This window comes from Mesoplodon mirus, assembly GCF_964341445.2.
Source record: "Mesoplodon mirus genome assembly, chromosome: 16".
Taxonomy (NCBI): domain Eukaryota; kingdom Metazoa; phylum Chordata; class Mammalia; order Artiodactyla; family Ziphiidae; genus Mesoplodon; species Mesoplodon mirus.
In genome coordinates, this window is record NC_138992.1 from 44,288,546 (window position 1) to 44,305,370 (window position 16,825).

The following is a 16,825-nucleotide window of genomic DNA, read 5'->3' on the forward strand; positions in this document are numbered from 1 at the left end:
AATACAATCCCACCTTAAGAAACAGGAAACATCTCGAATAAACAACCTAACCTTGCACCTAAAGCAATTAGAGAAAGAAGAACAAAAACATCCCAAAGTTAGCAGAAGGAAATAAATCATAAAAATCAGATCAGAAATAAATGAAAAAGAAATGAAGGAAACGATAGCAAAGATCAATAAAACTAAAAGCTGGTTCTTTGAGAAGATAAACAAAATTGATAAACCATTAGCCAGACTCATCAAGAAAAAAAGGGAGAAGACTCAAATCAATAGAATTAGAAATGAAAAAGGAGAAGTAACAACTGACACTGCAGAAATACAAAAGATCATGAGAGATTACTATAAGCAACTCTATGCCAATAAAATGGACAACCTGGAAGAAATGGACAAATTCTTAGAAATGCACAACCTGCCAAGACTGAATCAGGAAGAAATAGAAAATATGAACAGACCAATCACAAGCACTGAAATTGAAACTGTGATAAAAAATCTTCCAACAAACAAAAGCCCAGGACCAGATGGCTTCACAGGCGAATTCTATCAAGCATTTAGAGAAGAGCTAACACCTATCCTTCTGAAACTCTTCCAAAATATAGCAGAGGGAGGAACACTCCCAAACTCATTCTACGAGGCCACCATCACCTTGATACCAAAACCAGGCAAGGATGTCACAAAGAAAGAAAACTACAGGCCAATATCACTGATGAACATAGATGCAAAAATCCTCAACAAAATACTAGCAAACAGAATCCAACAGCACATTAAAAGGATCATACACCCTGATCAAGTGGGGTTTATTCCAGGAATGCAAGGATTCTTCAATATACGCAAATCAATCAACGTGATACACCATATTAACAAATTGAAGGAGAAAAACCATATGATCATCTCAATAGATGCAGAGAAAGCTTTTGACAAAATTCAACACCCATTTATGATAAAAACCCTGCAGAAAGTAGGCATAGAGGGAACTTTCCTCAACATAATAAAGGCCATATATGACAAACCCACAGCCAGCATCGTCCTCAATGGTGAAAAACTGAAACCATTTCCACTAAGATCAGGAACAAGACAAGGTTGCCCATTCTCACCACTCTTATTCAACCTAGTTTTGGAAGTTTTAGCCACAGCAATCAGAGAAGAAAAGGAAATAAAAGGAATCCAAATCGGAAAAGAAGAAGTAAAGCTGTCACTGTTTGCAGATGACATGATACTATATATAGAGAATCCTAAAGATGCTACCAGAAAACTACTAGAGCTAATCAATGAATTTGGTAAAGTTGCAGGATACAAAATTAATGCACAGAAATCTCTGGCATTCCTATATACTAATGATGAAAAACCTGAAAGTGAAATCAAGGAAACACTCCCATTTACCATTGCAGCAAAAAGAATAAAATATCTAGGAATAAACCTACCTAAGGACACAAAAGACCTGTATGCAGAAAATTATAAGACAATGATGAAAGAAATTAAAGATGATACAAATAGATGGAGAGATGTACCATGTTCTTGGATTGGAAGAATCAACATTGTGAAAATGACTCTACTACCCAAAGCAATCTACAGATTCAATGCAGTCCCTATCAAACTACCACTGGCATTTTTCACAGAACTAGAACAAAAAACTTCACAATTTGTATGGAAACACAAAAGACCCCGAATAGCCAAAGCAATCTTGAGAACGAAAAATGGAGCTGGAGGAATCAGGCTCCCTGACTTCAGACTATACTACAAAGCTACATTAATCAAGACAGTATGGTACTGGCACAAAAACAGAAAGATAGATCAATGGAACAGGATAGAAACCCCAGAGTTAAACCCACGGACATATGGTCACCTTATCTTTGATAAAGGAGGCAGGAATGTACAGTGGAGAAAGGACAGTCTCTTCAATAAGTGGTGCTGGGAAAACTGGATAGGGACATGTAAAAGTATGAGATTAGATCACTCCCTAACACCATACACAAAAATAAGCTCAAAATGGATTAAAGACCTAAATGTAAGGCCAGACACTATCAAACTCTTAGAGGAAAACATAGGCAGAACACTCTATGACATAAATCACAGCAAGATCCTTTTGGACCCACCTCCTAGAGAAATGGAAATAAAGACAAAAATAAACACATGGGACCTAATGACACTTCAAAGCTTTTGCACAGCAAAGGAAACCATAAACAAGACCAAAAGACAACCCTCAGAATGGGAGAAAATATTTGCCAATGAAGCAACTGACAAAGGATTAATCTCCAAAATTTATAAGCAGCTCATGCAGCTCAATAACAAAAAAACAAACAACCCAATCTAAAAATGGGCAGAAGACCTAAATAGACATTTCTCCACAGAAGATATACAGACTGCCAACAAACACATGAAAGGATGCTCAACATCTTTACTCATTAGAGAAATGCAAATCAAAACCACGATGAGATATCATCTCACACCAGTCAGAATGGCCATCATCAAAAAATCTAGAAACAATAAATGCTGGAGAGGGTGTGGAAAAAAGGGAACACTCTTGCACTGCTGGTGGGAATGTGAATTGGTACAGCCGCTATGGAGAACGGTATGGAGGTTCCTTAATAAACTACAAATAGAACTACCATATGACCCAGCAATCCCACTACTGGGCATATACCCTGAGAAAACCATAATTCAAAAAGAGACATGTACCAAAATGTTCATAGCAGCCCTATTTACAATAGCCCGGAGATGGAAACAACCTAAGTGTCCATCATCGGATGAATGGATAAAGAAGATGTGGCACATATACACAATGGAATATTACTCAGCCATAAAAAGAAATGAAATTGAGCTATTTGTAATGAGGTGGATGGACCTAGAGTCTGTCATACAGAGTGAAGTAAGTCAGAAAGAGAAAGACAAATACCGTATGCTAACACATATATATGGAATTTAAGAAAGAAAAATGTCATGAAGAACATAGGGGTAAGACAGGAATAAAGACACAGACCTACTAGAGAATGGACTTGAGGATATGGGGAGGGGGAAGGGTAAGCTGTGACAAAGTGAAAGAGCGGCATGGACATATATACACTACCAAATGTAAGGTAGATAGCTAGTGGGAAGCAGCCGCATAGCACAGGGAGATCAGCTCGGTGCTTTGTGACCGCCTGGAGGGGTGGGATAGGGAGGGTGGGAGGGAGACGTGAAAGGGAGGGGATATGGAAACATATGTATATGTATAACTGCTTAAATTTGTTATAAAGCAAAAAATAAAAAAAAATCCTTTAAAAAGCAAAAAAAAAAAAAAAAGGACTTCACTGAACAAACAAAAGCTGAGGGAGTTTACCACCAGACCTGCCTTATAAGAAATGCTAAAGGCAGTTCTTTGAGTGAAAGTGAAAGAATGTTAATAACATCAAAAAAAGGTAGGGTAAATCTCACTGGTAATAAGTATATAGTCATTATTTCTGCAGTATTGTAATAATGATGCATAATTCACTTAACTTTTGTTTAAAACATAAAATAAAAGAGCATAGCAAAAATAACCATAACTGTAATAATCTGTTGTCAGTTACATAATATAGAAACATATACATTATAACAGCAATAACCTAAAAAGTGAGGTGGAGGTGAAAGTGTAAAGTTTACAAATTCTATTGAAGTTAAGTTGTTATCAGTTTAAAATAGGGTGTTCTATTTTATGTAAACCTCATGGTAACCACAAGTGAAAATCTTGTAGAAATTACACAAAAGAACATGATAAAGAAGTCAAAACATACTGATACCAAAAGACATCAAACACACACACACAGACAACAGCATGAGAAACAAGGCACAGTAATCTACAAAACAACCAGAAAACAATAAATAAAATGACAATAGTAAGTCCTTACCTATCAATAACTTCTTTAAAAGTAAGTGAATTAAATTCTCCAATGAAAAGAGATAGGATGGAGCATGCTGAGCCTAAACCCTGCCCCCCAAAACCCTAAGGCATTTTCGGCTGTGTGGATACTGAGACTAGCCTCCACTCCCACCTAAACCCCACCCTGCCTAAGCCACATGCTTGCCTAAGCCCCACCCACCTTGGTGTTGTTATTTCATTTATATTTTAATTTTTCTAATATATTTTTCTATTTTATTTTATTTTTTATTCTTTGTATTGTTCTGCTCCATTTTATTTATTTTTCTCTTTTTGTTGCACTGCTTGTCTTGCAGGATCTTGGTCCACAGGCCAGGGGTCAGGCCTGAGCTCCTGTGGTAGGACCACCAAGTCCAAACTGCTAAACTGAAAGAGAACCTCAGATCCCAGGGAATATTAATCTGAGTGAAGTCTCTCAGAGATTCTCATCTTGGCATCAAGATCTGGCTCTACGTAACTGCCTGCAAACTCCAGTGTGGAAACCCTCAGGGAAAGCAACCTGTACAACAGGAACATAGCCCCACCCATCAAAAAAATGAGATGACAAAAGCTATGTTACAGATGAAGGAGCAAGGGAAAAACCTAGAAGACCAATGAAGAGGAAATAGACAACCTACCTGAAAAAGAATTCACAGTAATGACAGTAAAGATGATCTAAAATCTCAGAAATATAATGGAGGCACAGATCGAGAAAATACAAGAAATGTTGAACAAAGACATAGAAGAACTAAAAAACAAGCAAACAGTGATGAACAACACAATAACTGAAATGAAAAATACACTAGAAGGAATCAATAGCAGAATAATTGAGGGAAAAGAATGAATAAGTGGGCTTCCCTGGTGGCGCAGTGGTTGAGAGTCCACCTGCTGATGCAGGGGATGTGGGTTCATGCCCCAGTCCGGGAGGATCACACATGCCACGGAGCAGCTGGGCCTGTGAGCCATGTCCACTGAGCCTGCATGTCTGGAGCCTGTGCTCTGCAACAGGAGAGACCACAACAGTGAGAGGCCCACATACCACAAAAGAAAACAAAAAATTGAATAAGTGAGCTGGAAGACAGAATGGTGGAAATAACTGCTGAGAAGCAGAATAAAGAAAAAAGAATGAAGAGAATTGAGGACAGTCTCAGAGACTTCTGGGACAACATTAAATGCATCAATGTTCGAATTATAAGAATCCTTAAAGAAGAAGAGAAAGAGAAAGGATATGAGAAAATATTTGAAGAGATTATAATAAAAAAACTTCCCTAACATGGAAAGGAAATAGCCACCCAAGTGCAGGAAGTGCAGAGAGTCCCAAACAGTATAAACCTTAAGAGAAACATACCAAGACACATATTAATTAAACTAACAAAAATTAAATGCAAAGAAAAAATATTGAAAGCAGCAAGGGAAATGCAACAAATAACATACAAGGGAATTCACAGATTTTTCAGGAGAAATGCTGCAGGCCAGAAGGGAGTGGCAGGATATATTTAAAGTTATGAAAGGGAAAAACGTACAACAAAGATTACTCTACCCAGTAAGGATTTATTCAGATTCGAAGGAGAAATCAAAATTTTACAAACAAGCAAAAGCTAAGAGAATTTAGCACCACAAAACCAGCTTTACAACAAATGCTAAAGGAACTTCTCCAGGCAGGAAAGACAAGAGAAGGAAAAGATATACAAAAACAAATCCAAAACAATTAAGAAATTGGTAATAGGAGCATACATATTGATAATTACCTTAAATGTAAATGGATAAAATGCTCCGACCAAAAGACACAGACTAGCTGAATGGATATAAAAACAAGACCTGTGCTGTCTACAAGAGACCCACTTTAGACCTAGGGACACATACACACTGAAAGTGAGGGGATGGAAAAAGATATTCCATGCAAATGGAAATCAAAAGAAGGCTGGAGTAGCAATACTCATGTCAGATAAAATAGATTTTAAAATAAAGACTGTTACAAGAGATAAGAAAGGACACTAGATAACGATCAAGGGATCAATCCAAGAAGAAGATATAAAAATTATAAACATTTATGAACCTAACACAGGAGTACCTCAATATATAAGGCAAAGGCTAATAGCCATAAAAGGGGAAATCAACAGTAACACAATAATAGTGGGGGATTTTAACACCCCACTTACACCAATGGACAGATCTTCCAGACAGAAAATAAGTAAGGAAACACAAAGCTTAAATGACACAATAGACCAGATAGATTTAATTGGTATTTATAGGACATTTCACCTGAAAGCGGCAGAATACACTTTCTTCTCAAGTGCACACTATTCTCCAGAATATATCACATATCAAGCCTTGGAAATTTTAAGGCAATTGAAATCATATCAAGCATCTTTTTCGACCACAATGCTATGAGATTAGAAATCAATTACAGGAAAAATAAACAACTACTAAAAAACACAAACACACAGAGGCTAAAGAGTGTGCTGCTAAATAACCAAGAGATCAGTGAAGAAATAAAAGGGGAAATTAAAATATAAACAGAAACAAATGACAATGAAAACAAAATGACCCCCAAACTATGGAATTCAGCAAAAGCAGTCCTAAGAGGGAAGTTTATAGCAATACAGTCCTACCTCAAGAAACAAGAAAAATCTCAAATAAACAATCTAACCTTACACCTAAAGGCACTAGAGCAAGAAGAGGAAACAAAACTCAATGTTAGTAGACAGAAAGAAATCATAAAGATCAGAGCAGGAATAAATGAAATAAAAATGAAGAAAACAATAGCAAAGATAAATAAAACTAAAAGTTACTTCTTTGAGAAAGCAAAATTGATAAACCTATAGCCAGACTCAATAAGACAAAAAGGGAGAGGACTCAAATCAATAAAATTAGAAATGAAAAAGGAGAAATTATAACAGACACTGCAGAAATACAAAGAATCATAAGAGATTACTACAAGCAACTCTATGCCAATAAAATGGACAACCTGGAAGAAATGGACAAATTCTTGGAAATGTACAACTGCCCAAGCCTGAACAAGGAAGAATTAGAAAATATAAACAAACCAATCACAAGTAATGAAGCTGAAACTGTAATTAAAAACTTTTCAACAAACAAAAGTCCAGGACCAGATGGCTACATAGGCAAATTCTATCAAACATTGAAAGAAGAGTGATCAACTATCATTCTTAAAATCTTCCAAAATAATTGTAGAGGGAGGAGCATGCCCAAACTTGTTCTACAAGGCCACCATCACCCTGATACCAAAACCAGACAAAGAGATCACACACACACACAAAAATTACAGACCAATATCACTGATGAACATAAACACAAAAATCCTGAACAAAATACTAGCAAACAGAATCCAACAACATATTAAAAGGATCATACACCATGATCAAGTGGGATTTATCCCAGGAATGCAAGGATTCTTCAATGTATGCAAATCAGTGTGATACACCATATTAACAAATTAAAGAATGAAAACCATATGATCATCTCAATAGATGTAGAAAAAGCTTTTGAAAAAATTCAATACTCATTTATGAAAAAAACTCCCCAGAAAGTGGGCATAGAGGGAACCTACCTCAACATAATAAAGGCCATATATGACAAACCAACAGCCAACATTGTTCTCAATGGTGAAAAACTGAAATCATTTCCTCTAAGATCAGGAGTAAGACAAGGATGTCCACTCTCACCACTCTTACTCAACATAATTTTGGAAGTCCTAACATGGCAATCAAAGAAGAAAAAGAAATAAGAGTAATATGAATTGGAAAAGAAGAAGTAAAACCATCACTGTTTGCAGATAACATGATACTCTACATAGAAAATCTTAAAGATGCCACGAGAAAACTACTAGAGCTAATCAATGAATTTGATAAAGTGCAGGATACAAAATTGATGCACAGAAATCTCTTGCATTACCATACACTAACAATGAAAAATCAGAAACAGAAATTAAGGAAACACTCCCACTTACCATCACAACAAAAATGATAAAATACCTAGGCATAAATGTACCTGAGGAGGCAAAAGACCTGTTGTCAGAAAACTATGAAACACTGTTGCAAGAAATCAAAAAGGACACAAACAGATGGAGAAATATATCATGTTCTTGGATTGGAAGGGTCAATATTGTGAAAGTAACTGTACTACACAAAGCAATGTACAGATTCAATGCAATCCCTTTCAAATTGCCAATGGCATTCTTCACAGAATAGAACATAAAATTTTACAACCTGTATGGAAACACAAAAGACCCTGAATAACCAAACCAATCTTGAGAACAAAAAACGGAGCTAGAGGAATCAGCTCCCTGACTTCATACTATACTACAAAGCTACAGTAATCAAGACAGTATGGTGCTGGCACAAACATTCAAATATACATGAATTCAAATATAGATGAATTTCTACAGGATAGAAAGCCCAGAGATAAACCAACGCACCTATGGTCACCTAATCTGTGACAAAGGAGGCAAGAATATACAATGGAGAAAAGAAAGTCTCTTCAATAAGTGGGGGTGGGAAAACTGAACAGCTACATGTAAAAGAATGAAGTTAGACCACTCCCTTACACCATACACAAAAATAAACTCAAAATGGATTAAAGAACTAAATATAAGACCAGACACTATAAAACTCTTAGAGGAAAACATAGGTAAACATAAACCACAGCAAGATCTTTTTTGACCCACCTCCTAGAGTAATGAAAATTAAAAAAATAAATAAATAAACAAATGGGACCTAACTGAACTTAAACACGTTTGCACAGCAAAGACAATAAACAAGACAAAAAGACAACCCTCAGAATGGGAGAAAATATTTGTAAATGAAACAACAGACAAAGGATTAATCTCTAAAATATACAAACAGCTCAAGGAGCTCAATATAAAAAAAAACCCAATCAAAAAATGGGCAGAAGACCTAAATAGAAATTTAGCCAAAGAAGACATACAGATGGCCAAGAGGCACGTGAAAAGATGCTCAACCTCACTAATTATTAGAGAACTGCCAATCAGTATTACAGTGAGGTATCACCTCTCACTGGTTAGAATGGCCATCATCAGTAAATCTACAAACAATAAATGTTGGAGATGGTGTGGAGAAAAGGGAACCCTCTTGCACTGTTGGTGGGAATGTAAATGGATACAGCCACTTTGGAGAACAGATGAATTGATAAAGAAGATGTGGTACATATATACAATGGCATATTACTCAGCCATAAAAAGGAATGAAATTGGGTCATTTGTAGAGATGTGAATGGACCTAGAGTCTGTCATAAAGGGTGAAGTAAGTCAGAAAGGGAAAAACAAATATTGTATATTAATGCATATATGTGGAATCTAGAAAAATGGTACAGATGAACTGGTTCGCAAGGCAGAAATAGAGACACAGATGTAGAGAACAAATGTATGGACACCAAGGGGGGAAAGGGGAGGGTGGGATGAATTAGGAGATTAGGATTGACAAATATACTCTACCATGTGTAAAACAGATAGCTAGTGGTACCCTGCTTTATAGCACAGGGAGCTCAGCTCTTTGCTCTATGATGACCTAGATGGGTGGGATGGGGTGGTGAGAGGCAGGTCCATGGGGGAGGGGATATGTGTATACATATAGCTGATTCACTTCATTGTACAGCAGAAACTAACACAATATTTTAAAGTGATTATAATCTGATAAAAAGAAAAGACATCGAATGGCTGAATGGATTTTAAAAAAAAGATCTAATAATATGCTGCCTACAGGAGTCTTATTTTAGCCTTAAAAACACATATAGACTGAGAGTTAAGGGATGGAAAGAGACATTTCAAGCAAATAATAACAACAACAAAAAGCAGATGTAGCTATACTTAGACAAAATTGACTTTAAATGAAAAATGGTGAATAAAGACAAAGGATGTCATTATATAATGATAAAAAGATCAATATATCAAGAAGATATAACAACTGTAAATATGTATGCACCCAACATTGGAGTACCTAAATACATAAAGGCAACTGACAGTGCTAAAAGGATAAATAGACAGTAATACAATTCTAGTTGGGGGCTTTATTACCCTACTTTTATTTTAATTATTTATTTTATTTTATTGGGGTATAATTGCATTATAATGTTGTGTTAGTTTCTGCTGTACAATGAGGTGAATCAACTATATGTATACATACATGCCTTCCCTCTTGGACCTCCCTCCCACTCCCAGTCCCACCCATCTAGGTCACCACAGAGCAAAGAGCTGAGCTCCCTGTGCTATAGAGCTGGTTCCCACTAACTATCTATTTTACAAATGGTAATGTATATATGTCAATCCAAATCTCCCAATTCCTCCCACCCTCCCCTTCCCCCACACCATGCCCACACAGTCATTCTCTATGTCTGTGTCTCTATTTCTGCCCTGCAAATAGGTTCAACTGTATCATTTTTTCTAGATTCCACATATATGCGTTTATATACAATGTTTGTCTTTCTCTTTCTGACCTGTTTCACTCTGTATGACAGACTCTAGTTCCATCCACATCTCTACAAATGACCCAACTTTGTTCCTTCTTTATGGCTGAGTAATATTCCATTGTATATATGTACCACATCTTCTTTATCCATTCATCTGTCAATAGACATTTCATGCAGACAGAGAATCAGTAAGAAAACTACAGATTCGAACATTAAAGACTAAATGATCCTAATATTCATATATAGAACATTCTATCTCTCATAGCAGAATATATATTCTTCTCAGGTGTACAACAAAATTCTAGAACGGACCATATGTTAGGCCACGCACCAAGTCTTAGCAATTAAAGAAGATTAAAATCATACCAAGTATCTTCTGTGACCAAAATGGCATGAAAGTAGGAATCAATAAGATGAAAACTGAAAAATTCATGAAAACAAGGAAATTAAACAACACTGTCTTAAACAACCAATGGATCAAAGAAGAAGTTAAAGAGGAAATAAAATTTTTGAGACAAACAAAAGTGAAAATGCAACACACCAGAACTTGTGGGATGCAGCAAAAGTAGTTCTAAGAGGGAGGTTCATAGCAATAAACACCTACTTAAGAAGTAAGAAAGATCCCAAATAAACAACCTAACTCTACAGCTTTAAAAACAAGAAAAAGAAGATCAGAGCACAAAGTTAACAGAAGAAAGAAAATAATAAAGATTAGAATAGAAATAAATGAAATAGAGAACAGAAAAACAATTGGAAAATTATCCAAACTAAGAGTTGGTTCTTTGAAAAGATAAGAAAAATTGACAAACCCTTAGCTAGACTAACCAAGGAAAAAAGAGAAAGGACACAAATGAACAAAATTATAATTGAAAAAGCAGACTTTATAACTGATACCACAGAATTCAAAGGATCATAACAGCCAACTATATGCTAACAAACTGGGCAACCTAGAATAAATGGAAAAATTCTTAGAAACATATCATTTACCAAGACTGAATTAGGAAGAAATATAAAATCTGAATAGACTATTTACTAGCAAAGGGATTGAATCAGTAATCAAAAACCTCCAAAAAGGGGTTCCCTGGTGGCGCAGTGGTTGAGAGTCTGCCTGCTGATGCAGGGGACGTGGGTTTGTGCCCCGGTTCGGGAGGATCCCACATGCCGCAGAGCAGCTGGGCCCGTGAGCCATGGCCACTCAGCCTGCGCATCCGGTGCCTGCGTGTCCGGAGCCTGTGCTCCACAATGGGAGAGGCCACAGCAGTGAGAGGCCCGCGTACCGCAAAAAAAAAAAAAAAAAAAAAAAAAACTCCCAACAAACAAAAGTCCAAGACCAGATGGCTTCACTCGTGAATTTTACCAAACATTTAAAGAAGAATTAACACCAATGCTTCTCAAATTTTTCCAGAAATAGAAGAGGAAAGAGTACTCGCAATTCGTTTTATGAGGCCAGCATTATCGTGAAACTAAAACCAGAAAAGGACACTAGTAGAAATGAGAGCTACAGGTCAATACCCCTGATAATTATAGATGTAAAAATTTCAATAAAATACTAGCAAACCAAATTCATCAGCACATTAAAAGGATCATGATCAAGTGGGATTTATCCCTGGGATGCAAGGATGGTTCAACATATGCAAATAAATCAGTGTGATACAGCACCTTAACAGAAAGAAAAAAATCATATAATCATCTCAATAGATACAGAAAAACCATTTGATAAAATTTAACATAAATTCATAATAAAAGCTCTTAACAAAAAGTCATAAAAGGGACATATCTCAACATAATAAAAGTCATATATGACAAGCCCACAGCTTCCTCAACATCATACTAATGGTGAAAAGGTGAAACCTTTTCCTCTGAGGATCAGGAATAAGACAAGGGTGTCTATTCTCACCACTCCTGTTCGAAATAGTACTAGAAATCCTACCTAGAGAAATCAGGCAAGAAAGATAAGTAAAAGTAAATGAAGAAGTAAAACCATCTCTATTTGCAGATAGCTTGGTTTTATATACAAAAATCTTAACGATGCAACAAAAAATCCTGTCAGATCTAATCAAGGAATTCAGTAAAGTTTCAAGATATGAAATTAACATACAAAAATCAGTAGCATTTCTATATGCTAATAGTGAATTTTCTGAAAAATAATAAAGGAATCAATCCTATTTACAATAGCATAAAAAATAAAATACTTAAGAATAAATTTAACTAAGCAAGTAAAATTTCTCTACTCTGAGGACTGAAAGACATTGATGAAAGAAATCAAATAAAATACAAAAATACAAATAAGTAGAAGGGTATTCTGTATTCATGAATTAGAAGAATTAATATTGTTAAAACGTCAATACTACCAAAAGCCATCTATAGATTGAATAAAATCCCTATCCAGATTCCACTGGCGTATTTTACAGAAGTAGAAAAAACACTCCTAAAAGTTATATGAACCACAAAAAACCCCGAATAGCCAAAGAAATGCTGAAAAAGAAGAAAAGAGCAGGCGGGATCACACTTCCTGATTTCAAGTTATACTATAAAGCTAAAGCCATCAAACAGTATGCTACTAGCATAATAACATACAAAAGACTGATGGAATAGAATTGAGAGCCCAGAAATAAGACCAAGCATATACAATCCACTAATATTTAATAGGGAAGAATACTCAGTGGAGAAAAGAAAGAATTTTTAATAAATGATTCTGGGATAATTGGATGTTCACATGTAAAAGAATGAAATTGGACCCATATCTTACACCACTCACAAAATTAACTCAAAGTGGACTAAGGTCTTAAATGGAAGACCTGAAACCATGAAACTCCTAGAAGAAAACATAATAATAAAGCTCCCTGACATGATTCTTGGTAACGATTTTTGGATATGTCAACTAAAGCACAAACAAATAAATAAAAAGTAAGCAAGTGGGATTACATCAAACTAAGAAGCTTCTGCACAGTAAACAACAACAACAACAAGGAAAAATACAGTGAAAAGACAAACTTTGGAATGGGAACAAAATATTTGAAAACCATATATCTGATAGGGGTTAACATTCAAAATACATAAAGAACTCATATAACTTAATAGCAAAAAAAAAAAAAAATGGGCAAAGGACCTGAATAGACATTTCTCCAAAGAAGATATATGAAAGGTCAACATTTACATGAAAAGATGATCAACATCACTACTCATTAAGGAAAGCAAATTAAAACCACACTGAGATATCACTCATGTCTATTAGAATGACCATCATAAAAAAGACAAGAGATAACATGATGGCAAGAATGTGGAAAAAGGGAATGCTTGTGCATTGTTGGTAGATTGTAAATTGGTGTATCCACTATAGAAAACAGTATGGATTTCTCAGGTTCCTCAAAAAATTAAATACTGAACTACCATATGATCTAGCAATTCCATTTCTGGAAGTATATTCAAAGGTAATGAAAACACTACATTGAAAAAATATCTGCACCCCTATGTTCATACCAGCATTATTTATAGAGGCCAAGACATGGAAACAACCTAAGTGTCCATTGATGGGTGAATGGATAAAGAACTTGTGATATATATATATATATATATATATATATATATAATGGAATATTATTCAGCCACAAAAAAACAAGGAAATCCTACCATTTGTGACCACAAGGATGAGCCTTGAAGATATTATGCTAAGAGAAATAAGACAGAGAAAGACAAATACTGTACTGTATGATTTAATTTATATGTGGAATCTAAAAAAATAAAAACAAAAATGCCAAACTCATAGAAAAAGAGATCAGATTTTTGGTTACCAGAGGTAGAGAGTGGGAGGAGGGGAATAGGATGAAGATGGTCAAAAGGTACAAACTTCTTCCAGTTATAAGATAAATAAGTATTAATGATGTAATGTTACAACTTGATGACTATAGTTAACACTGCTGTATGGCATGTAGGAAAGTTAAGAGAGTAAATCTTAAGAAGATAAACATTTTTCCCTTGTTTTTTTCGTCCTTTCCTTTTTATTGTATCTGTATGAGAAGATGGATGTTAACAAACGTATTGTGGTAATTATTTCACCTTATATGTAAATAAAGCCACCATGCTGTATGCTTTAAACTTTAATAGTGATGTATGTCAATTATTTCTCAAAACTGGAAAACAAGTGAGGATTATGCACAATAATTCCTTCAAATAGATAAGAAATAAATAGAAAGTTATAGAAATCCAGACTGCCTGAAATAGTATAAGCTTGTTAATAACAGAGCTACATAGCTCTAGCTATGTTGTTCTCTTGTGGGTGGACTTTATGCAAGTTATTTAACTTCTCTGAAATTCACGTTTACTATTTCCACTGCCTTAAATTCTCTATCCCTAGGTTATCCTCTAGTTGGCTCTTTCTTATTTTTCTAACTTCAACTCAAATATCACATCCTTAAAGTGACCTTCTCAGATTACTCACTTTAAGTATCCAACCCTCCATCTTCATCACATTGTCCTACATTTTCTTCACAGTACCTTACACTATCTGAAATTACTTCATTTCATGAATTTGTTTACTTGGGGTTTGTCTGTCTCTCCAGAGACCAGGGACCTTACCTGTTTTTATCACTGCTATATTCTCACTGTCAGAATAATACCTTGCATAAAGTGAGTATTCAATAAATGTTAGTTGAATAAACAAGTGGCTGAATGAATGCCCATTTAAATCCTAGATCTTCTGTGAAGACAAACGTATGTAACGCATATAGATGTGAATTGAATCTTTAAAAGTACTCTGCATATAGAAACTCTAACAATAGTGATCTCTTTGCTGTTTCCCTAATAACAAATCAGGCACACTTTTCAGTTCTACTTTCTTTAATCTAAGGCAAAAAACTTAAAACAAGTTGTATGAGTGTGACATCCTTAATTATATCCTTTTAAATATGGATATCCTGTGATCTGATGGTATACTTAAGACTTCATGAATATTAAAGGAACTGTTGTTGTTTTGTTTAAGCATTGAACACTGGTTTCTGCAGAGTTCAAGCAAAACATGAGATATAATCTCAATATATCCCATAAATACTCAGAGAGGCTGAAGTGGAAAAAAGGAATGTCTGAAGAAACTTGTAGAAATTTCGAAGGTTAATTTTCCCCACATAAATGGTATTGGGCTTGGTTTACAGTGCAGGAAAGATTTATCATAGATACGTAGTGGTGAGAAAAGACAGTATAGCTTCCACTGTAAGTACATTCCCTTTTAATGTGGAGATCAAACCTAGTGCTAACAACTGAGGAGACAAGACAGACATCAGTAAAATATAATATGCACTTAGCTTCTGTTTGGCAATTGGATAGTTTTTCCTCTAAAAATCTAATTCAGCACAGTACAGAACAAGTTGTAGAAAAAAACTCAACTTGCACTGCTTCTCCTTTCATTAAGACAGATCGTGCTGAGCCCCACACAGCTGGAGCCCCATGTTGAAGACCATCACATTGTACTTTCAGCAAACCTCTCAGCCACTGTTCTCATAATGAAACGCTTTCATAGGAATGAAGGGAGAAAAAAGTCTAGGAAAGAAGGAGACATGACAATACTTTGATTTTAAGTTGGAAAAAAAGCCATGACCTGAGTTTGAGCTACCCGTTTAAAAAGAATGACATACATTTTATGACACCAGAAGAAAGACAGCTTTGCCAAGGACTTCCAAACCATTTTAAAAAGAGGTATTTGTATTCTTTAAATGAATCCAAACTTATTTAACAACTGAATCCTTATGTTTGAACAAGTTTTGGTTTTTAAATAGGGTCCTGCATTTCCAAGACTTCCACCATTGGAAAACTAATTTGTATGGCCACTATTTTTATTATCAAGCATTTTAATCTCAATTCACACATCAATTAATGAAATTAGAAAGGAGGAAAGTTGACTTGCATCAAACTCTTAGTTTATGTTATTTGTCCCCATAAGTGGTCAATTTAAATTTAGTGAAAATTGATGTGGTGGCAGAGGGACTGGACCTCTCCAAAGTTGTTTCCTCTAGACATGGTTCTTCTTTGTACAGAATCTCCTTTTCAGAGACCTTACCCATCCTTAGGACTTGAGGTTTCACCTCTGGGAGATGGCTCTCAAGATCTCACTCTGTTGTCCTGGCTTCTTAAATACTAATCTAACTGGGTATTTCTACTTAGATGTCCTATTATATCTTGAAATTTAATAAACAAGTCCACCTCCTCACCTCACCTCACCAATTATCTCTCACTGTCTCTCCCTTGTCTGTTAGTGGTATAATTGTCTCAGACACTTGGGCTCAAATCCTCAGACTCCTATTTGAAATGACCCTGTCTTTTACCCATCATACCCATTCAACGGTCCTGTTAATTTCACCTCAAGTCTTTCAAATCTACCATTTTCTTTTTAGTCACTTAGTCCAGGCCAATCTTTTACTATACTTGATCCCAGTGGGCTCAGGTATACAGCCTGCCCTTTAAGGTCACTGTTATAGCTGGCTTTGGTGGCTCTGACTTTGAATCTTCTTGTTTGAATCCATT

The 16,825-nt window shown here is 35.5% G+C and overlaps 1 protein-coding gene across 1 annotated transcript in view; it reads right to left on the reverse strand.

Moving 5' to 3' along the window:
- Positions 1 to 16,825, reverse strand: part of NECAB1 (N-terminal EF-hand calcium binding protein 1) — a 250,392-nt gene that overhangs the window by 40,721 nt on the left and 192,846 nt on the right. The window lies entirely within an intron of this gene.